The 23,617-nt window shown below is 41.4% G+C and overlaps 1 long non-coding RNA gene across 1 annotated transcript; it reads left to right on the top strand.

The window, feature by feature from the left end:
* The first annotated feature begins 1,025 nt into the window (after positions 1-1,025).
* LOC147370038 (uncharacterized) lies at positions 1,026-22,957 on the top strand. Its single transcript, XR_015168634.1, has 4 exons — positions 1,026-1,260; positions 1,650-1,804; positions 20,448-20,620; positions 22,089-22,957. It is a non-coding gene; the product is annotated as an uncharacterized LOC147370038 (long non-coding RNA).
* Positions 22,958-23,617: the final 660 nt, after the last annotated feature.

Below are 23,617 nucleotides of genomic sequence, written 5' to 3'. Positions count from 1 at the left end.
ATTGAAGCATGCATTGAAATATGCACTTCAGTCGTGTCCGACTCTTTGAGACCCTGTGGACATAGCCTGCCAGGATCCTCTGTCCATGAGATTCTCCAGGCAAGAATACTGGAGTGGGTTGCCATGCCCTCCTCCAGGGGATCTTCCTGACCCAGGAATCGAACCTGTGCCTATATCTCCAGCACTGGCATGTGGGTTCCTTACCACTAGTGCCACCTGGGAAGCTCGTATTGAAGTATAGTTGATTTATAATGTTAAGTTAGGTTCTGGTGTATGACAGAGAATCAGTTATACATATACATATATTCTTTATTATATTCTAATAATTCTGATGAACTGACACAGATAAATGAAACACTGTTTTTTTTTTTCTATTCATACAAATACTAACCTCTTCTAGTTATACCACTAAATCTAAGGTCAGCTTAATCACAGCCTGGGATAACTATTATTGTGCTTTTAAAGTTGAGGTGAAAACTACATTCTTAATAAAGTAGTTTTCTTTCCTAATTAAATAGATTTGAATAAGCCAAAACCTTAAAATCTAGGGACGCTTTTCATTATTTTATTTGATGGGGGCCACCCTAAAAACTCATCACTGCCATTGTTTATTAACCTACAGAACTGGAAAGACACGAAATGAAAGCTAAAGGGGGTAAGTGTTTTTTGAGACAAACCCAAATGTATTTAGAAGGTAAGAATATTATGCAAGTCTTTTTGTTTGTTTGTTTGTTTTCTTGGTTGGAAGAAACAGACATGTAGAATTGAGGGGGGTGGAAGGGAGATGGATCTATTAAATAAACATCCATGTAAACAGTTCTAGCAGAGTGGTGTTAAGACAGGCTGGGACCTGGAGCCCTTTGCTGCAACGTTGCAATTGCATTTGGACAGACCTGTCCTCGAGCTACAAGATACAAAGAAATTATAAGGGACTATAATTTCTGGTGACTCAGTGGTAAAGAACCCGCCTGCCAATGCAGAAGATGCAGGTTTGATCCTTCCCTCCAGGAAGATCCCCTGGAGAAGGAAATGGCAACCCACTCCAGTGCTCCTGCCTGAGAAGCCTACGGACAGAGGAACCTGGGGGGCTACAGCCCAGGGGGTCACCAAAGAGTCGGACGCTTTAATCGACTAAACAAAAACAACTGCATGTGTGTGGAGTTGGGGCAAATTCTGGACAAAAGATGCTGAAAGATCAAAAGAGCTCAACTGCCACTTTTGAAGACCTGGGAACAAAAACGGGGTTGAGAACACAGCAAGGTACTGTGCATGCGCCCTGCATGCAACACCACCTAAGGGGTGGGCAAACCACTTACACCACGCTGCCTGCTGACCCCTGGACTCACCCCTACCTTGACCCCATGCGAGGAGCAAGCTAACCAACCCCCCCACTCCCCTGCCCGGGGAGCCAGCAAGCAAGGGAATCCGTCACTTGTTCTTGTGCCCCTGAGACAGCAGGCGCCCTGATAAAGCCTCTCCTGAATTTCTATTCTGGCCTCTGATCAATTTTTATTGATTAAGGAGGCCAAGAACCCTGGTTGGCAACAGTGTCAGGTGTGGGTCATTGGCTCATCCTTGACAGGGAGATTTTACAGGTGAGTGAAGGCTGGGTTTAGTGAGTGAATATAGGTTTTCATTTCAATTCACAGCAAATGATGATGATAACAGATTGAACACCTTAGTCTGCACTTCCTCTGGACCGGAATCATCTATTGCTGTGAAAGTGAGCTTCAGGGGAGGAAGCTGTATCCTTATAGATAAATCCCTGTGATTGCTCCAGGACTGCTGTTCGCTCCAACCTAAGGTATGGTTTCCCTATTAGAGAAAGTAAGTAGGCAATGCTAAATATGAGACTGACACCCGGAAGACATTTATAGTGGTGACAGGTGTTTTGGTTCCGTAACAGGCTGTTTAACAAGTCAAATGCACATCATGCCATCTTAAGCAGTGACTTTTAAAGAACAGAATTCTATTTTTTTGACTTGCAGTGATGCTTTCCTCTCTCTCTGATTTGTCGGTTTTCCTTCGTGCATGTTCCTGTTTCCTCTAAGACGTCTTGAGAATGTTCCCCTTTCTGGGCAGCTGTCTCAGAGGCCATTTCTAGCATTAAAGCACCTCCAGGTGGTGCAGCTTCTGCGGGGGGAAGGGAGGCGGAGGCCCCGCGGCGGCTCCTTGTTGGGGCTCCTGGTCTTTTCCAGGTCCGCGGCAGGCTTGGAGCCTGCTGGCGGCACCCAGGGGCATGCCGGGCCAGCGGGGAGACAGGCCACACTGCAGAGGGCAGCGGCTGCAAAGCAAACCACGCCGCAAATTAGCAACTGAAAATAACAGACATCCGCCTAACGCTGGTTCTGGAGGCTCGCCGTTTAGGCCTGGACTCTGCAGAGGGCTTCTTTCTTAAACTGGGTTTCCTGGTTTATATTAACGCAGTTAGGAGTAACTAGATTGTTGTGCTGCCTGAGGTTGGTTGGCCGGGAGCCTGGGTACCTTAGCTGTTGTCCCTGCGTCTCATCTTTTCCACTGAAGACGTTCAGGGGGCAGTGGTGGGCACCCACGTTAGGAAACTCCAGAAGGTTCTCATGGAACAGGCTGGGAACTGACACTGCAGGCCTTCGGTTGTGTTCTGTTGGCTGAAAGCAAGTTCCAAATCCGCCTCCATGCCCACGGGTGTGGGACTTGACTCTACTTTTACTGGGAGGGTCTACAAAGTCAAAATGCAAAGGGGGTGGGTGCCAACGGGAAGGTGCCAGTGGGAAGAGCGGAAAACTGGGGGCATTTTGGACATGAGTCTGCCTCAAATGGGTTTCCCTGGTGGCTCAGCTGGTAAAGAACCTGCCTGCAATGTGGGAGACCTGGGTTCAATCCCTGGAGAAGGGAAAGGCTACCCACTCCAGTATTCTGGCCTGGAGAATTGCATGGACTGTATAGCCCACCGGGTTGCAGAGGGTCCACAGGACGGAGCGCCTTTCACTCTCACTGCCACAGATGCCTTAAGAAGCGAAGGCTTGCTGCCACCTGCAGTCTCTTGGTGCTGTTGAGTGTTTTACTCATAGGGATGTTGGTCAGATACAATGTAATCCTCTGTAGTTAGAGGTGGAAGTCCTAGGGCTCTATTTTTAAGCATGAATTTGGGAGGAGGTGGTGTCAAAAGTTCAGAGAAAAACAGCAGTAAAACCAGACAATCAACGAAGTAGTAACCAATCAGAGCTTATTTTGCACACACAGAAAGTCAGTTGGTGAACCAGGAACAGTCAAACCAAAAAATGGAATGAGGCTCAAGGGTATATTGTTATAAACAGCTATATATTGTTATAGTGAGAAGGCTGTGACTTCGATTGTTCACAGTGATTGGTGGTGATATTAGAATCTTAAGTGATAGCGGATTGGTTAGTGGTTATCTCCTATCAATCTGGGAAACTGTTTAAATTTTGCTTACGATTATCCAGAGGCACAAACAAGTAATGACCCAGTTCAAGATAGTCTTGCCAAAATAAGCTAAGTTGAGCTCCGTTGATACGACTAAACTGGTTTTGTCTGCTCAGGGAACTTTCAAGCCTGGTCTCATTTGTTTTCAATTTTAACAGTAGAAAGATTATTTGGGCTTGTGGAAAAGGTAGCCATCTATATCATAAGACAGTAAATGATAAAAGTTCAAAGTACTTTTGATTTCCTTGTGTAAGATGAAAGTGAGAATTAAGATAATTTAGCTACAGCTTCCTAATGAGATAGAACAGTAACAAGGATTCCGCAGTCCTTGTGAGAGAGAAATAGGATATTCACAGAGAATCAAGATGAAGCGATAGACCTTTGTCCAGCATCAAGACGAGGTAAATAAACTTTCACATCGAAACCTTGGTAAACACAAGGGGAGGGTAGAGAGGTCTTTGGGTGCTGATGCTCTTGTCTTCTGCTATTGAATGGAAGTGTTTTCTAAGGGTAAAGATCAACAATCATGCAGACCACAGTTTTACATTTAATTAGCCTGAATTCAACACCATCTTTCTCCTGACATTTCTGTAATAATATGTGACATGGCATTTCTTTATAGTAGCCCTTAATAAAACTATATTTAAAGTCATTTTTCTCATTGTTGTTCTTTAGTTGCGAAGTCCTGTCTGACTCTTGCAACCCTATGGACTGTAGCCCACCAGGCTCCTCTGTCAGGGGATTTCCCAGGCAAGAATATTAGAGTGGGTTGCCATTTCCTGATTAGATTATCACAGATATAAAACTTATTAAAATATTTGTCTATTATGTGTTTTAAAATTGTCTCTAAAGAAATCTAGAATATTTGCTTTGTGAATAATAGCAACAAATATATTCTAGTGCATACAATGAGAACAAAATTCTCAAAGTGTCAATATGGGAAGTGAAAAGTATCAAACAGAAAAACTGAAATTGATCCCAATATAATTACAGTATAATTATAAGAGAGTATAAGTGGTCCAGACCTGTTTGCTTGATGGTAAAAGAGTTTCATATTTGAAAGTTTAAGACCAATGTAATTCAACAACTTGGCATTTGCAAGCTAGAGATCTTTCTTGAAAAAAAAAATTAGATTATAATAAAAAGTACAGTAAACTGAATTAAACTAGGATAAAATTAAAGGAAATTATGGATAACAAATGATACAATGCAATAACAATAATTATGTAATAACAAATAGAAATCTTAATGTTGAATAGTATAAAATCAAAATATACATGACAAAAATTTCTATAAGCAAGACAAAGAATTTATACAGATAATTATATTTGGAGACTAAAAAATGTTGAATCTGTTAGTGGTCATGTAGATAAAATTTAAGTAAGAACCTGCCATATAGTAAGCACCAAAATAATCTTTATGTAATTAACTTGGCATAAGTAATTCAGTAAATAAGCAGAACTACCATTTGTATATTTTATGTGGAGCAATCAATATAGTTTTCATGTATTCATGGGATATTTTTCCTAAATGCCACATATGTACTAGGTCAAAAAGAAAAGTTTAATACATGATTAAAAATATTGAAGTAAAATATAAATCCAAAAAATTAAACTCTAGTAAACACATAAGGAAAGATGATGGAGCTGATTAAAGGAATACTGTTCTTTACATCAGTATTTTCTAAGATCATCCCAGATGAAAGTGAAAGTGAAGTCACTCAGTCGTGTCCGACTCTGTGCGACCCCATGGACTGTATGTAGCCCACCAGGCTCCTCCATCCATGGGATTTTCCAGGCAAGAGTACTGGAGTGGGTTGCCATTTCCTTCTCCAGGGGATCTTCCCAACTCATGGATCAAACCCTGGTCTCCAGCATTGCAGGCAGAAGCTTTATCCTCTGAGCCACCAGGGAAGCCCATCCCAAATGGGAGCATGGATTAAAATATATTTTTGATACTCGTGTGCAGGCACCACTTTCTGTCTCTATAAATCTTAAAAACTAAAGTGCATTGAAGATTTTTAATGCAGATTATAATGAAGATTTTTAAATTAATTTAATTAAATTAATATTTAATTTAACATAAAATTTTTAATTTTAAATAAAACACAATAAAAAGCAGAACACATTTGTCTTTAGAGCTCAGTTAAGTAGTTTTACAGGTGAGAAGTGAAAATGTGATCTTTACAAAAAAATCAGACAAAGAGCAGTGATGAAGACAGAGAATGCTATGGAATTAAAAGAAATGCAGTTTTAATCAATTTCAGTGACTGTCTACCAAACTACCAGTGACTATGACTGTGAGGTCAATTCTCAGTAACAAGCAGAAAAGTATTATCAAAAAGTTCAGAAAAATCTATTTGGAAAAGGAATATTTCTTAATATTATATGTAAATGAGAGACGTTTTCTGCTTTTTTATTTTATTTTATTTTTTAAATTTTATTTTTAAACTTTACAATATTGTATTACTTTTGCCAAATATCAAAATGAATCCGCCACAGGTATACCCGAGTTCCCCAACCTGAACCCTCCTCCCTCCTCCCTCCCCTACCCTCCCTCTGGGTCGTCCCAGTGCACCAGCCCCAAGCATCCAGTACCATGCATTGAACCTGGACTGGCGACTCGTTTCATACATGATATTATACATGTTTCAATGCTATTCTCCCAAATCTCCCCACCCTCTCCCTCTCACACAGAGTCCATAAGACTGATTTATACATCGGTGTCTCTTTTGCAGTCTCGAACACAGGGTTATTGTTACCGTCTTTCTAAATTCCATATATACGCGTTAGTATACTGTATTGGTGTTTTTCTTTCTGGCTTACTTCACTCTGTATAATAGGTTCCAGTTTCATCCATCTCATTAGAAGTGATTCAAATGTATTCTTTTTAATGTCTGAGTAATACTCCTTTGTGTATATGTACCACAGCTTTCTTATCCATTCATCTGCTGATGGACATCTAGGTTGCTTCCATGTCCTGGCTATTATAAACAGTGCTGCAATGAACATTGGGGTACACGTGTCTCTTTCCCTTCTGGTTTCCTCAGTGTGTATGCCCAGCAGTGGGATTGCTGGATCATAAGGCAGTTCTATTTCCAGTTTTTTAAGGAATCTCCACACTGTTCTCCATAGTGGCTGTACTAGTTTGCATTCCCACCAACAGTGTAAGAGAGTTCCCTTTCTCCACACCCTCTCCAGCATTTATTGCTTGTAGACTTTTGGATCGCAGCCATTCTGACTGGCATGAGATGGTACCTCATAGTGGTTTTGATTTGCATTTCTCTGATAATGAGTGATGTTGAGCATCTTTTCATGTGTTTGTTAGCCATCTGTATGTCTTCTTTGGAGAAATGTCTATTTAGTTCTTTGGCCCATTTTTTGATTGGGTCATTTATTTTTCTGGAGTTGAGCTGTAGGAGTTGCTTGTATATTTTTGAGATTAGTTGTTTGTCCGTTGCTTCATTTGCTATTATTTTCTCCCATTCTGAAGGCTGCTTTTTCACCTTGCTAATAGTTTCCTTTGTTGTGCAGAAGCTTTTAAGTTTAATTAGGTCCCATTTGTTTATTTTTGCTTTTATTTCCAATATTCTGGGAGGTGCGTCATAGAGGATCCTGCTGTGATGTATGTCGGAGAGTGTTTTGCCTATGTTCTCCTCTAGGAGTTTTATAGTTTCTGGTCTTACGTTTAGATCTTTAATCCATTTTGAGTTTATTTTTGTGTAAGGTGTTAGAAAGTGTTCTAGTTTCATTCTTTTACAAGTGGTTGACCAGTTTTCCCAGCACCACTTGTTAAAGAGGTTGTCTTTAATCCATTGTATATTCTTGCCTCCTTTGTCAAAGATAAGGTGTCCATATGTGCGTGGATTTATCTCTGGGCTTTCTATTTTGTTCCATTGATCTATATTTCTGTCTTTGTGCCAGTACCATACTGTCTTGATAACTGTGGCTTTGTAATAGAGCCTGAAGTCAGGTAGGTTGATTCCTCCAGTTCCATTCTTCTTTCTCAAGATAGCTTTGGCTATTCGAGGTTTTTTGTATTTCCATACAAATTGTGAAATTATTTGTTCTGCTTTTTTAAAGTCATAATCATGGAATGTAATTTCTACTTCTTTAGTCCACATGTTTAGGCATTACATAAGACAATTCGGAAGGTTCGATTTTTTTCTTCCTACTTCTCTGAATTATTTGGTTGAATGGTTCATACTTAAATATAATATATCTTGAGTAAAATTTGAAAAAGTGACTGGATTAATCCATGTGGAATTTGAAAAACTGGGATGGCCTGTTGAGCTTGGGTTGGGGAGAGAGTAAAACTGAGAAGCAGACTGTGTTTCAGGCTGGGGTTGAGAATCACAGCAAGAAGGAGTTGTGTAGTTTTCTGCCGAGGTAAGTTCACTCTTAACCTTCCATCACACCTGACTTTGCATGCCATTTTTTGGTTATCTGTAGTCAAAGTAAGTTTCTCCCATTTCCTTAGGTCATAATCCTGCCTAGTCTTGGCTTTACTCTTTTTTTCTTCCAGTTTTATTGAAATATAATTGATGTATCACTGTATACATTTAAGGTATACAGCATACTTCTTAGACTTAAATATATCATGGAATGATTACCACAGTAAGTTTAGTGAACATCCATCATCTCATATACATAAAAATTAAAGATATAGAAATAATTTTTTTCCTTGTGAGAAAGAACTCTTAAGATTTACTCCTAACAACTGTCATATATAATATACAGGAATGTTAACTGTATTTATCATGTTGTCCTTTGCATCCCTAGTACTTATTTATCCTATAACTGGAAATTTGTACCTTTTGACTGCCTTCATCCAATTCCTACTTATCCCCGCCACCACACACACCAACTCACTGCCTCTGGTAACCATAAACCTAATTTCTTTTTCTATGAATTTGTTTGCTAGTTTTTAAAGTATAGTTGATCTACAATGTATGTTATTTCCTGTAACACAACACAGTGATTTCATATTTCTGTACATTTCAAAAAGATCAATTAGCCTAGTTAATGATACATCACCATACAAAGATATTACATAATTATTGACTTTATTCCCCATACTGTACACTTTATACCTGTAACACTTTTATTTCAGCTAGAAACTGGTACCTCCCACACCTGTTTCTTTCCTCCCCTATTTCCCTTCCCTCTGGCAGTCACCTGCTTGTCCTGTTTATGACTGTTTTGTTATGTTTGTTCATTTGTTTTTTAGGTTTCACGTGTAAGTGAAGTCACACAGGATTTGTCTTTCTCTGCTTGACTTGCTTCACTAAGCACAGTGAACCTCTAGGTCCATCCGTGTTGTCATAAATGGCAAGGTTTCATTCTTTTGATGGCTGAGAATTCTTTCATTGTTTATTTACACAGCATCTTTATTCATTTAGCTATTGTTGGGCACGTAGGTTGCTTCCACATTTGGCCACTGTAAGTAATGCTGCAGTGAACATAGGGTGCGTGTATCTTTTTTAATTAGTGTTTTAACTTTCTTTGGATAAATATGCAGGAGTGGAATTACTGCATCGTATGGTAATTTTTAGACTCTTGAGAGTCCCTTGGACTGCAAGGAGATCCAACCAGCCCATTCTGAAGGAGATCAGCCCTGGGATTTCTTTGGAAGGAATGATGCTAAAGCGGAAACTCCAGTACTTTGGCCACCTCATGCGAAGAGTTGACTCATTGGAAAAGACCCCGATGCTGGGAGGGATTGGGGGTAGAAGGAGAAGGGGACGACAGAGGATAAGATGGCTGGATGGCACTACTGACTCGATAGACGTGAGTCTTAGTGAACTCTGGAAGTTGGTGGTGGACAGGGAGGCCTGGCGTGCTGTGATTCATGGGGTTTCAAAGAGTCGGACACGACTGAGCGACTGAACTGAACTGAACTGATGGTAATTTTTCCTTCAATCATTTGAGAAACCTCTGTACTGTTTTCCATAGTGGCTGCACCAATTTAAAGTCCCACCAGTGGTAGATGGTGGGGGGGGGGTCCCTTTTTTCTCCATCCTCCCCAACACTTATTTCTTGTCTTTCTGGTAGTAGCCCTTCTGACTGGTGTAAGGAGATACCTTGTTGTTCTGATTTACACTTCCCTGATGATTAGTGATGTGAAATGTCTTTTCGTGTGCCGGTTGACAATATCTTCTTGGGGAAAATATTTCTTCAGTTCTTCTGTCTATTTTTTAATTTGATTGTTTGTTTGGTGTTGAGTTGTAGGAGTTCTTTGTATATTTTGCATATTAACCAGTATCGGATACGTCATTTGCAAATGTCTTCTTTCATTCAGTAGGTGGATTTTTTGTTTGTTTTTTTTTTAACAGTTTCCTTCACTCTACAAAAGCTTTTTAATTTGATGCATTTCTGTTTGCTTGTTTTTGCTTTGTTCCCTTACCTGAGGAGATATCCAAAAATTTTGCTAAGATGTCAAAGAGCATACTGCCTGTGTTTTCTTGTAGAAGTTTTATGGTTTCAGGTCTTATATTTAAGTCTTTAATTCATTTTGGATGTATTTCTTTATGGTGTGAGAAACTCGTCCAGTTTGATTGTTTTGAATGTGGCTGTACAACTTTCCCCTCACCATTTATTGAGGGGACTGCCTTTGCCCCATTGTATATTCTTGCCTTCTCTGTCATAGATTAGTTTCCCAAGGAAAGGTGGATTCATTTCTGGGCTCTCTGGTCTGTTCTGCTGATCTGTGTGTCTGCTTCTGTGCCGACACCATACTGTTTTGATGACTGTAGCTTTGTAGTATAGTTTGAAATCAGAGTGCCTGATACCTCCAGCTTTGTTCTTCTTAAGACTGTCTTGGTTATTTGGGGTCTTTCATGTTTCCATACAGCTTTTAAAATTACTTGTTTTAGTTCTGTGAACAAAGCTATTGGTATTCAAGTGGGGAGTGCGTTGAAGCTATAGGTTGCTTTGGGCACTGTGGTCAATTGAACAGTGTTCATTCTTCCAGTCTATTGGTACAGGGTGTCTTTCCATCTGTCTGTGTCATCAGTTTCTTTCATCAGTCTCTTGCAGTTTTGGCTCTGTTCTTCATCCTATAGTTAGTGCCTTTCTCACCCACCCGATTCAGGCTTCTGCTGACGGAAAGGCCGCATGAGAAGACAAGCAAGACAGCAGGATTAAAACTAGACTTTCATGTCCTTCGAGAATTTCCTGAGCTAGCTTAGAGTTTACAGCCTGTTTCTTCAGGTCTCTGTATCTTATGGCTTGAAGAGTATTGGTCATTAGTAACAAGGCCCCAAATGGGGCCAGAACACCAGCAGACTCCTTCTCATTGTTGTCCAGGGCAACAATAAGTGTACATGCTCCTGTTATCCTGTTATTCAAGTTGGTGTCCATATCTTTCCCGTTTTGGTAAATGGCAGTTAAAAACAAAAAAGGAATTTGTGATCATAGTAAAACCAATTGAAGAAAACCTGTGAAAGTAATCAGAAAAATGAATGTTATCTAATTGTTCTATATTCATTAACCAATTATGATTTTCATATCCATTGTATTGTCAGACCACATGTGGAATTTTTTTAAAGCTTGCTTTGTGAGCTCAACTGATTATCACAAAATTAGACTGCACGCTTTCCAAATTAATACACGTCACCAATAATAAAAATTCTGAAGTCTGAATAAGTTGGCAATTATGCCGATACATCAGGAAGATTAGCACACAAAGGGCTATTCTTGCTTTGCTACACATTCTTCTCTTGGCAAAGCCTTCGAGGGAGTCACTGCATGCAGACTGCTCTACACATTGATAAGGAGTTAGGAGGGGCTGGGCTACATGGCTTTGTAACAAGGTAAAATTCCAGTCCAGAGAAATGACTTAATCAGATATGAGCTTAATTAAAGGCTGCTGCTTTACGTTCGGAGACTTGCTGTTAATTACGCCACTCATGCCAAGCCCCCAGAAGAAGAGGTGAGGTCAAAGAGGTAATAGACTTGGCTCTCTTCAGCTCCCTTGTGGACATTGGCCATGTGCTTCTTCTGCAGCTCTGGCTCTCTGGATGGTGGCTGTTGGCTGTGGAAAGCATTGGTTTGGGTCTGTCTCTATAGCTGATATCCACCTTGGTAATGCCAGCGTCAGTGCCAGAAGCTAGATTTTGATATATATTTGGAAACCAAAGTTATGGGTAATAAAGTCCCTAGAACTATGCTGAGTATTTAGCAGAACTGGGGAGAATGTTGCTTTTCTGATTCCAGCTTATATTTTCTTCCTGAGAGACAAGAACCAAACCTAGAATGTCAAGACTATATAGCTCAGTTGTATATGCCTCCAGCCCTACTTACCAGGTGGCTCAGATTCCAGGCGGGGGGTTGACTGAGACTTGGGTGCATCTGTCTCTCCCACAAGGATCAGCTCAGGCTGCAGAATGTACCTGACTGCCTACCTCTCCTCAGACATCCATCGTGCCTGGCCAACTCTGATTCCTAGCAAAGGACACAAGGTGGGCTCAAGCTGAGGCCTCTAGAGCACGATGACAGAAACATACACACGTTCATTTTGTGTTTGACCTAAGCTGGTATTTTATAAAGTTTGCAATGGTAAAAATCATAAGTGACCCAGCAGTCTCACTTGTCTGGAGCTTGTTCTTTGAGCAACTATGGGACCCAAGTAGAGATGTCTTCTAAAACTAAAGCCAGTGCTTTATTTCCTCAGAATGTCTCCTCTTTATAGATTATATTCAATTTCCTTAAGCCAAAAATTTCTTGTAATGATGTTTGTCAAAATCCCTAATACAAATGTTCCTCAGAGGATTCACATTTGAGATAAGCGGAATTCCTAGTTCTATTAAAATGGTTTCTCTTCATTGTTTCCTCCTATTGTAAGAGCAAGTCAATTTTGTAATTTTATTTCCAAATGTCTCTAGTGATCTGCTGACCACTGTCAAGCAATTACCGTAATGATCAAAGTGTGGGCCATTATCTGAGATGGAGTCATAGCTCTGCTAACTTCTAAAAGTGAGCATCCATGCGTTGAAGGATAGTCGATGTTCTCCACATTATAATCTGGACTGCGTGTCTTTTAACAGTAGGCCATAAATACAGACGGTAGAAGTCACTTATTGAACTGGAGATAGAGAGCCATATTTCTATTGGATAAAAAAATCCTCATCTCTTGAGTGAACGGAGGAGTGTAGCAAGAACACATAAAATATTTTTAAGATTAGTGGAAATTTAAAGGGAAAGGATTTAAAGGGAAAGGAGAATGGCACTTCAAACACAATGAATATGTCTTTGTCACCGTTTGATGACTACCCGAGGCAAGTTGAAGAACAGCAAGGACTCTGGCATTGAAGTTATTAATCAGTAGAAATCTTTCACGATGAATAAGGTTTGGGAAATAACAGCAGATCTGTTGAGAAGCTAGTTGTGTTTCTGGAGTGCTCCCTGGCACAAGAGCTCCCCCAGATAACTGGAGGTTGGTGAGTCTCTTCAGCCTTGAGATTACTCACTTTGGCCATGACGGCAGTTTCTCGAGAACTGCTTCTTGCTCGCTTTCAGATTTTCTTAGAGTATCGCAGGCATAGCCATGAGTCAATGATTATTGAGCAGTCTCCAATTATAAAGCAATCTCCAACTAAGGCAGTCTAAAATGTAATATTCCAGATTCTGTAACTTTTCTTGACATGCCCTGCCCTTTGTTCCTGCTTCCACTCCTCCCAGGCTCCCCAGACCATTATCTATCCTGCTTGTCTCCAACTAACTTAGCAGAAACTGCCTCTTCAGTCAGACAGAGGCATTCCCTTTCTCTCAAATTTCCCTGCTCAGGAATATGCCAGAAAAACAACTTACACTTTACAAAATGTACACTTCTCCCATTACAGCTGATACTAAAGCTGACAAATTTTGGTAAATTAATGAATCTGCAGGCAAATATAATTAAGCATTAATATGCAGTCATACTAGGGCATGCCATTTATGTTTCAAATAAAGATTAAAAAAAAAAACACCCTCAAAATAGGGTTGGGAATTTAAGGCAACAAAGTGGGCATGGGAATTATATTTTTCTTGCAGTCCCTAGTGCCGCTCTCAAATTAGCTAATCAGGGAGACTTTGCTTCGAGTGGCTTCTACTTTAAACTTATCTGCGGCTGCATGCATTGAATGTCAATCTGTCATGCTGCTGAAAAGCAGTCATTCTGTAATTGTCTCAGAGAAAACAGAAGATGCTTCTGGGCACATCTGATCTCATTGTCCTTTACTGGAGCATCATATGATGCTTCATACGAAGACCTTTTCAGATTTTAACTTTCACCAGTTACGTCCCCGTTTTCTACAGAAGGTCTGCTGTCCTCTATCTGATCCAAGAACTGCCAGTCAGAGCCACAGAGCATATTTAGCCTCCAGGGCTTCACTCAGGCTGTGGAGATGAGATCAAGCCCTTGTTACCCAGGTTCAAAGTTCAAACCCAAGGTCAAAGCAGGGGGAGAGGCATTGGAGCTTCTCAGTGACCATCAGTTGCCTCTTCTACCAACTGAAGCCACAAGATGGCAGTGTGACAATTTAGATACAATCAAGAGTTAAGTGAGCTTTGTTGTCTTTGGTTCAGAGGATTTCAAAGACAGTAGAATCCACTTTCAGACTTCCCTGGTGGTTTAGATGGTAAAGCGTCTGTCTACAAAGCAGGAGACCCAGGTTCGATCCCTGGGTTGGGAGGATCCCCTGGAGAAGGAAATGGCAATCCGCTCCAGGACTATTGCCTGGAAAATCCCATGGACAGAGGAGCCTGGTGGGCTACAGTCCATGGGGTCACAATGAAGCAACTACTGAAGCTGTATAGGGACCTATATCCCATGGTGTATTAGTATTTGTGCTGCGGCCCAGGAAATGGGTCACCCTCAGCCATAGTGATGTTGGCTGGGACAGTGTATGGTTCCATGCTCACACTGCCGTCTTTTCTCTTCTAATATACTCAGGTACTCAGAAAACTAAGATCATGGCATCCGGTCCCATCAGTACAGTTCAGTCGCTCAGTCGTGTCTGACTCTTTGCGACCCCATGAATCGCAGCATACTAGGCCTCCCTGTCCATCACCAACTCCTGGAGTTCACTCAGACTCATGTCCATCGAGTCAGTGATGCCATCCAGCCATCTCATCCTCTGTCATCCCCTTCTCCTCCTGCCCCCAATCCCTCCCAGCATCAGAGTCTTTTCCAATGAGTCAACTATTCACATTAGGTGGCCAAAGTACTGGAGTTTCAGCTTTAGCATCATTCCTTCCAAAGAAATCCCAGGGCTGATCTCCTTCAGAATGGACTGGTTGGATCTCCTTGCAGTCCAAGGGACTCTCAAGAGTCTTCTCCAACACCACAGTTCAAAAGCATCAATTCTTCGGCACTCAGCCTTCTTCACAGTCCAACTCTCACATCCATACATGACCACAGGAAAAATTATAGCCTTGACTAGACAGACCTTTGTTGGCAAAGTAATGTCTCTGCTTTTGAATATACTATCTAGGTTGGTCATAACTTTCCTTCCAAGGAGTAAGCGTCTTTTAATTTCATGGCTGCAGTCACCATCTGCAGTGATTTTGGAGCCCCCCAAAATAAAGCCTGACACCGTTTCCACTGTTTCCCCATCTATTTCCCATGAAGTGATGGGACAAGATGCCATGATCTTAGTTTTCTGAATGTTGAGCTTTAAGCCAACTTTTTCACTCTCCACTTTCACTTTCATCAAGAGGCTTTTTAGTTCCTCTTTACTTTCTGCCATAAGGGTGGTGTCATCTGCATATCTGAGGTTATTGATATTTCTCCCGGCAATCTTGATTCCAGCTTGTGTTTCTTCCAGTCCAGTGTTTCTCATGATGTACTCTGCATATAAGTTAAATAAGCAGGGTGACAATATACAGCCTTGATGTACTCCTTTTCCTATTTGTAACCAGTGTGTTGTTCCATGTCCAGTTCTAACTGTTGCTTCCTGATCCGGTCCCATCACTTCATGGCAAATAGATGGGGAAACAATGGAAACAGTGACAGACTTTATTTTTTGGGGCTCCAAAATCACTGCAGATGATGACTGAAGCCATGAAATTAAGACACTTGCTCCTTGGAAGAAAAGTTATGACCAACCTAGACAGCGTATTAAAAAGCAGAGGCATTACTTTGCCAACAAAGTTCCATCTAGTCAAAGCTATGGTTTTTCCAGTAGTCATGTATGAATGTCAGAGTTGAACTATAAAGAAAGCTGAATGCAGAAGAACTGATGCTTTTGACCTGTGGTGTTGGAGAAGACTCTTGAGAGTCCCTTGGACTGAAAGGAGATCCAACCAGTCAATCCTAAAGGAGATTGGTCCTGGGTGTTCATTGGAATGACTGATGCTGAAGGGGAAACGCTAATATTTTGGCCATCTGATGTGAAGAGCTGACTCACTGGAGAAGACCCTGATGCTGGGAAAGATTGAGGGCGGGAGGAGAAGGGGATGACAGAGGATGAGATGGTTGGATGGCATCACCAACTCAATGGACATGAGTTTCAGCAAGCTCCGGGAGACAGTGAAGGATAGGGAGGCCTGGAATGCTGCAGCCCATGGTGTAGCATAGAGTTGGACATGACTGAGTGGCTCAACTGAACTGATAGTGGTTGGTGCAAGTACCTGGATTCGGCTTTTACAGAGTAATGAGAAGATTTCAAATGACATTGACAGGCGCTGGAGAACAAGAGCAAACACTTTGATTTTGTTTTTCTTGTGAGATGAACAGAGTAAATTCCATCAAAATATTAGCTTTTGTAGGACAACAAATACCTCTTCTTTTATAGCTAAGTCATTTAATAGTTTCTCCAAATCTCATTGTTTTTCTCAATGAGAGAGTATATGGTGAGCTTTTACTTTATGAAAAATTCATTTAGGTACTTGATTCATTATAGATTAAGGCTTCGTGTATTTGGGGACTGTGCAGTTTGAAGTATGCAGGTACGTGTGTATTTTTAAAATAAGTCTAGGCCATGTTTCTCTCCTTGGGACTTAGAATTTTCAAATAAATAGTAAATACCTAATAGAAAGTTTGTGAATATTAAATAAATAATACATGTTAAGACACTTAAATGGCACATAAACATGATACAACAAATGTTATTGTGATATGGTTACTTTTTGTCATAGTATTCATATTGATCGTTCCATGGGCAATTATTCATGGGAAACTGTTAGCCTGACTCCAAGCCACAAAGCCACAAATAAAATTTCTTACTCAATTGTCTGATCTGGAAATGCAAAGAAAATAAAATTACTAGCTGATTCATATTGACTAAAACTCTGTAATGTATGTTTTATATGCATAATTTCTCCCTCCTCCATCATCCCTTTTCCGTGTCACCTCTGCATAAATGGGAATGGAGCTCAGCTCTTTGCCCTGCTGTCAGTAGTTCCAAATGCAATGTTTTTACCCCTTTGACCGGTGCTCAGCTGTGTTTGTCTTTGGCAGAACCAGAAAGAGAAAGCAAGTTACTGTCGCTTGTGATGACTTGAGTGGGGCTGGATCTTTCTTGCTCCTGCCACTCTAGACATTGAGAGGTAGATGTCTGGGTCCCCATAGTAAGCACAATTTTCCCGGGTCCTGGTGAATTATGGATTTACCTCACCCAGCTGGACACTGTGAATTCCTTGTGTTCAGATGCTCACAGGCAAGAAGTGGAGATACATCTTGGCAGGAGTCAGTGGTCCTGATCGTCAGGAGGACTAGGGCTTCTGATACACAGCTGGGGTGAGGCAATACTTAAGGAAACAGGTAGACACTGGTGCTCCTTCTTACAGACTGAATTGTGTCCCCTCCTCCACATTTGTGTGTAGAAGCCCTCACCCCCCAATGTGACACACATTTGGAGATAGGGAACTTCAAGAAGTAGTTAAAATGCAGCCATAATAGAGGAACCCTGATCCAATAAGACTGATAGATTTATAAGAGGAAGAGATAGCAGAGCTCTGTCTGCATGAGGAGAGAGGCAAGGCCATGTGAGGGCATGGTAGGTGAAGCCAGAAGGTAGCCATCTGCAAACCAGGAACACAGCCCTCACCGTAAATCAACCATGTTGGGCCTTGAACTTCTTGCCTTCAGAAGTGTGAGAAGATAACTCTCTATTTAGACCACCTGGTCTGTGGTCTTGTGTTATGGCAGCCCAAATAGATGAATATTAACATTCCGGTCGCTCAATTTTTACTGTAAATGAAGAATTATAGTAAAATCGCCAGGTGGTGCTTTGGGGAGCTCCGGTTCTTTATGTTTCAGCACAGAAAAGATTCAGCAAGGGGCAAAGTGATAGATAAGAAGTGATTCATTAGCATAGGATGCTTGTGAGGCCTGCAGATGGGCAGGTGAGGCTTGATGCAGCCCTGAGTATTTACATTTTTATAAGTGGGTTACATTTTTATAATCAAAGGAAAAGTGGGGAGAGCGGAAAGACCACTTCTTCTTTCTTGAGTAGACATCATGCTTCCATCATTAGCTCCTCCTCAAGGTTGGGTAGGGGAGTATTTTTGTTTCTATATGGTCAAGCCAGGACTGTCATGGCACTATGGAAAACTTATGTCAAGTCTCAGTACAATGAAGGTGTTTTACTTTGAAGTGTCATATTTCTATAAATTATTGGTTTTCTTTTTTTTTTAATGTGTGAAGAGAGCAGGTCCTAGGAGTCATTAACTTACTGAGCTCACTGGGTGGGATTTGGATCTCATACTATTGTTTTATTGTTTTGAGGCATGTTTTCATGCTTCTGTTGCTAAGCAAGCATGCTTAATTTTGTGGTTAAGCAAACCTGCTTTCTTGAGTGATCATTTTCTTACAGTATCTGAAAGCCCCCTGAAGTTCCCTCTCTATAGATCACAACCCTTTCAATTCTGGTTTCCTCGGTGTGTATGCCCAGCAGTGGGATTGCTGGGTCATAATTTATATTTATAGATCACAACCCCGTAATGGGATTTCTAAGCTAACTAGTTGTTTATCCAACTCTATCCCCATCAATGGCAACTCTAAGCTGAAAATAGCATACTAACTTTGAACCTCGTCCCCTCTGGGATGGGGGTCTGGTGAAAGTTAACAAGTTCCGTTTTCCTGAAAGCAGACTCTGAGATAGAGTTTAGAGAAGGAGAGGATGATAAAGGGGCATCATTAGAATCAATCTTTGTGGAAGGGAAGGGAGGAATCAGAACTGAGCAAAGGAAGAGATCTTGACTGCCTCACCAGACCTCGGGAATCAGCTGGAGCGAAAGTGACCCTTCAAAGCTGTCTGGTTTCAGAACAAAGCAAATGAGCCTTGATAGCTCTGCTTCCATCCCATCAACAGATAAGCCACTGAGAGCAGCAGAGGTGGTAGCTGAGAGTTGGGGAATCAGGGTCAGTCAGGGTCCGTGTCAGCTGCGGGTGGGACATCAGTTTCTCTCTCCTTTCTTTGACACTTCTCTCTCTCGAGAAGTGAGGCTTACTATGTGATTGCTGAAGATGCTATTCCCTGAGCACACGTGCAGACGTGACTTGATGGTACCAAGAGGGTCTCTAGGGACAGGATTCTGTACCTCCAGATCTTTTTTGGGGGGAAGACTTACCACCCAAGTGCTGCAGTCCTCACCTGTTGAGTGATTGTCTCAAGAGCGTGGCTGTCTCGCTTTGAGACGTGTCCTTCCAGGCTCATTTCACGTCCAGTGACTGATGGAGGCATAACTATCAAGGCTCATTGGCTTTGTTCTGAAGCTGGACAGCTCTGAAGGGTCACTTTCGCTCCAGATGATTCTGAGGTCTGGTGAGGCGGTCAAGACTTCACGGTAAGGTGCCCGCTTCCTTTGCTCAGTTCTGATTCCTCCCCTTCGCTTCTACAGTGGTTGATTCTAATGATGCCCCTTTATCATCATCTCCTTCTCTAAACGCTATCTCAGTCTGCTTTCAGGAAAACAGAACCCGTCATGTGCACTAACAGCTGGGGGTAATCTTATTAAAATGGGGACTGTTTAAAGCATTTGGTCTTCATTAGGGGTCCTAATCACCTCTCTTGGCAAAATACAGAGTCATGTTCAAACTGTTGCATCAACAGTTTTCTTGTTGACTGTTTATGTGAGTTGGTTTACAATTACCAAAGAGTCCTAAGTGTAACTGATAACTGAGGATCAGATGCATAGAAAATGTTGCTGTTTTATTGTAGCTCAACCCGCTGATGCCTCATTTCCTTAGACTATAAATGTTGAAGGCAGATGGAAAAGGCTAGCATAATAGAGCTGAGAAACATCGGATTTTCCTTCCATGGGTGATACATACCAGGTATAATCTTATAATCTTTGTGCTAAAACTGTGTCAAACTGACAGTCATTGTAATTGATATTAAAAGGGAACAAAACAAATGGGACAGGCTGTGTGATCGGTTTATTTTGAGATTAGACATCCATCCTAGGTAGACAGCCTATAATTCTGCAATTATGTTCTGTGAGCTATGAAAAACAACAACAACAAAAACACCGTGTCCAGTTTGCACATCACAAAATAAATACATCCTACTCTACTGATTGATTGCTTTTCTGAACAGTTCCTATAATGCTATATTTCTTAGGAGTATAAAATATTTATTACTCTTCCCCATGGATTAGCTGTGTTCCCCCCGCCCCGATCCCTGAAACAGGGGAGAAAGGAAAAAGAAAATAGTCTTAAAGTATTTCAATAGAAGAAAAATCCTCTGAAATTAAACTATTTTATATTGCAAGCAACTCATTAAATAATAAATTTAAATACCCAAGGGAGTTTTTACTTTTAGTCTTTGCACAGTAACTTAGATTGGGATTAGTGGACTTTTGTGATCCAAATCACATTTGAAAGTCACTGTCTTTGAGTCCTTCATGCTTATTTCAAAGCCCCTATGTCCATCCTTACCTCTCATTCATCAATGAACACACAAAAAATTCTTAAAAAAAAAAAAAAAAGAATCTTATTTCAATTTCACATAGTGGCTTTGTGTTTTTAACCTTAGCATCTCCAGTTTCCATTTTGTTGGTGATGGCTTTGATTTCCTTTTATGACTCTCCTGTTGTCAGAATCTTAGCATGTATGCAGATCCCCACACATAGTTAATGGGCAGAGAAGAGGAAACAGTTGGAGTTCTCGACTTCAGTGGTGATGGCCAGCACGAGACTGATCAGCAGCAAGAGCATCCTTGACCTTCAGAGCATCTCTGCTTTCATCCTCTTACCTAGCTGGCGTCATCTAGGTAAGAGGCATCATCTGTTATTTTCACTGATGCTCTGAGAAACCTGGTAACTTTCTAACAAGCCCCCTTTTTGATTCTGTTAGCCAACCACTTTATGTTGAAGCAATAATAGCAAAATATCTAATTCAAAGCTTTCATGTGTGTGAAGTCACTCAGTCGTGTCCGACTCTTTGTGACCCCATGGACTGTAGCCCACCAGGCTCCTCTGTCCATGGGATTCTCCAGGCAAGAATACTAGAATGGGTTGCCATTTCCTTCTCCAGGGATCTTCCCAACCCAGGGATCGAACCCAGGTCTCCTGCATTGCAGGCAGATGCTTTATCCTCTGAGCCACCAGGGAAGCCAAAAATGTCAAGTTTCAGGTTTCTGTGGGAAACAGAAAATAAGGAACTATTACATCTAATGTACTGTAAAGACAAGTTGTTTTCCATTTTTTTATTGATCTATGTCTTACTCATTTTCCTCCATGATCACTAATCTTTTAGAATACTGTCTTTTCACATGCTTTTGTAATGTATTTGATTAATACATTAATCCAATAAATTTGACTAATGCATTTTGTAATGTATTTGATTGTAATGTATTTGAACATGTCTCTACTGAAAGTTATTTTGGAGGGGATATACTAGACTATTGTCAGAGTGAAGAGTCTTTAGGGTATTTGAGTTACCAGGATTGGGGAAGAGGATTTGAACCAAGTAGAAGTTAGTTTCATATTGGTTCATTCATTGGACAGGTATTGGGCACTTTATGTATTCCAGCCGAATAATGGAGGTGGTGAAGTAAACAGTCAGTTGCAGAGCCCTGAGCAGTGAAAGCATGGGGTGCTGTGGAGCTCAGGAGCATCCTGAAAGGGCTGAATTCTCAGTTCCTGAATGCTCAAACTGGGTGATGCTTGTTTTGGGGCTGGATGAATGTATAGAAGTATTCTGGCAAAGAATAAGGGAAAGGAAAAAGAACCAACAGCCTGTGGGCAAGATCACAAGAAAGAAAGCAGGGAGAAAAGAAAGCATTTGGAGAAAGGAAGTGGTTCTTTGTGAGCAGCGTTTGAGTGCTGACATGAAAGATTTGACAAATCAAAAAAAGTGTGGTAGTACCTGGAGATGAAAAACTTTATGTGCTGCGTTCAGGAGTGTGGTCTTTACCTACAAACTTGCGAAGCACTTGGAAGCAACAGTTACGATAAGCATTTTTAGAAAATCAACCTGACTGCTGTACAGAGAAGGAATTCTATGAGGTCTAAAATCAAAACAGAGAGAGCAGTTAAAGCTATTCGAAAGGTCTAGGTGAGATATCGGACGGGAGACCTAGGGCAGAGCCTCACTACAGTTAGTCCAAATGCCTTTCCATGTAATTACGAAAGCGGAAGTCCTTTGCATTGTTGATTTTAAATATAAGTCCTGTAAGTATATTTGTTTCCTCCTCCCTTTCATTCATGCATTGAATGTCTATTATGTGCTCTTATCAGGCATTATTGAAGCTACACATATGTACGGTGGGGAGTGAAGCAGACGTGTTGCCTGTCTTCATGTCCGTCAGCCGGGGTTCCAGCAGAAGCCAGTGACGCACCTCAAACTGCATAATCGAGGAATGGCTTATTAAAGGGAATATTTTTTCAAGTGGTAGAAAGTTGTAGCCTGGAGCCAGAAATAGCCATTAGCACTCTTGGCCTGAAGAGACAAGGGGAGGAAGTGATTTTCTAAACCCTGGAAGACCACAGCCCTGTGGTGAGATGCTGCCTTGGGAGAAGCAGTGACCTTGGATTGGTAGTCCCAGTCCAAGGTGACTTTCGTAGAGGGAGCTGGACAACAGATAACCTGCCTGTCCCTTCATCACCCTGCTTGGCCCTTCCCTCCAATATCCTGCCGGGCTTTCAGCTGGCCCAACCCAACAGACGGGCACAAGGCGTGGGAGTCTGTGATGTTTTCTATTTGAGTCCTCATCATGGAGCAAAAAGGCAGCATGGGAATTTTTAGAATTAACTGGGACGAGCAAGCAAAAGGTACAGAGAATGCCAGCAAACTCCCATGCTGTTCTCTGTCTGTGTGGGCATGCGCCCATCCTTTCAAGACTGCGTGTGGTACTTCTTTCAACTCGGCCTCACCTGTAAGGACTACTGTGCCTGTCAGGGAGTGAAAGTGAAAGTCGCTCAGTTGTGTCTGACTCTTTGTGACCCCATGGACTATACAGTACATGGAATTCTCCAGGCCAGAATACTGGAGTGGGAGGCTTTCCCGTATCCAGGGGATCTTCCTGACCCAGGAATCGAACGCAAGTCTCCCATGTTGCAGGCAAATTCTTTCCCAGCTGAGCCACCAGGGAAGCATGGTCAGTAAACTGGTTTTCCCTGCCTGACTTCTGTCCTAGAGGCAGCCCTGCCCCACATCTACTTCTCCAAAAGAGCCTCTTCTTTGAACTAGACAGGTATTTTATAAACAAATAAGATATACAAAGTGAAATATTTAACAGTCAACTCAATGTCATACGAAAATGACATTTATGTGTATTTAACTGATACGGTGGATTCAGACACTTTAGGCAAACTCCAACATGTGTGAAGTGTAAGAAGTGTTAGTCGTGCCCAACTGTTTGCGACCCCATAGACTGAAGCCCATCAGGCTCCTCTGTCCATGAGATTTTCCAGGCAAGGATACTGGAGTGGGTTGCCATTTCCTTCTTCAGGGCATCTTCCCAACCCAGGGATGGAACCCGGGTCTCATGCACTGCAGGCGGATTCTTTACCGACTGAGCTACAAGGGAAGCCAATGTGTGTGAAGAGGCATTTAAATATCTTAAAAAAAATTGTATGCATAGACCTTACCTTCCCTCGTTGTGGCCTGTGTTTGCCAATGTGTGAATTATTTGCCATTTTTCCTTTGTACATTGTTTTGGGTCTGCAGTGAAGGAAAGTTTCAGTGTCAAGTGTGTAAAGTCCCCTGCCCTCTACTATTTATTCCCATACAAATAGAAGTTGACAACAGGAGCTCTCATCAGTGG

The sequence above is a fragment of the Bos grunniens genome, chromosome 7, assembly GCF_055505025.1.
Source record: "Bos grunniens cultivar Pamir isolate PY7600 chromosome 7, Bosgru_T2T1.0, whole genome shotgun sequence".
NCBI classification, from domain to species: domain Eukaryota; kingdom Metazoa; phylum Chordata; class Mammalia; order Artiodactyla; family Bovidae; genus Bos; species Bos grunniens.
Note: the sequence above shows the minus strand (reverse complement) of the source record. Positions and strands in the feature narration are given on the sequence as shown.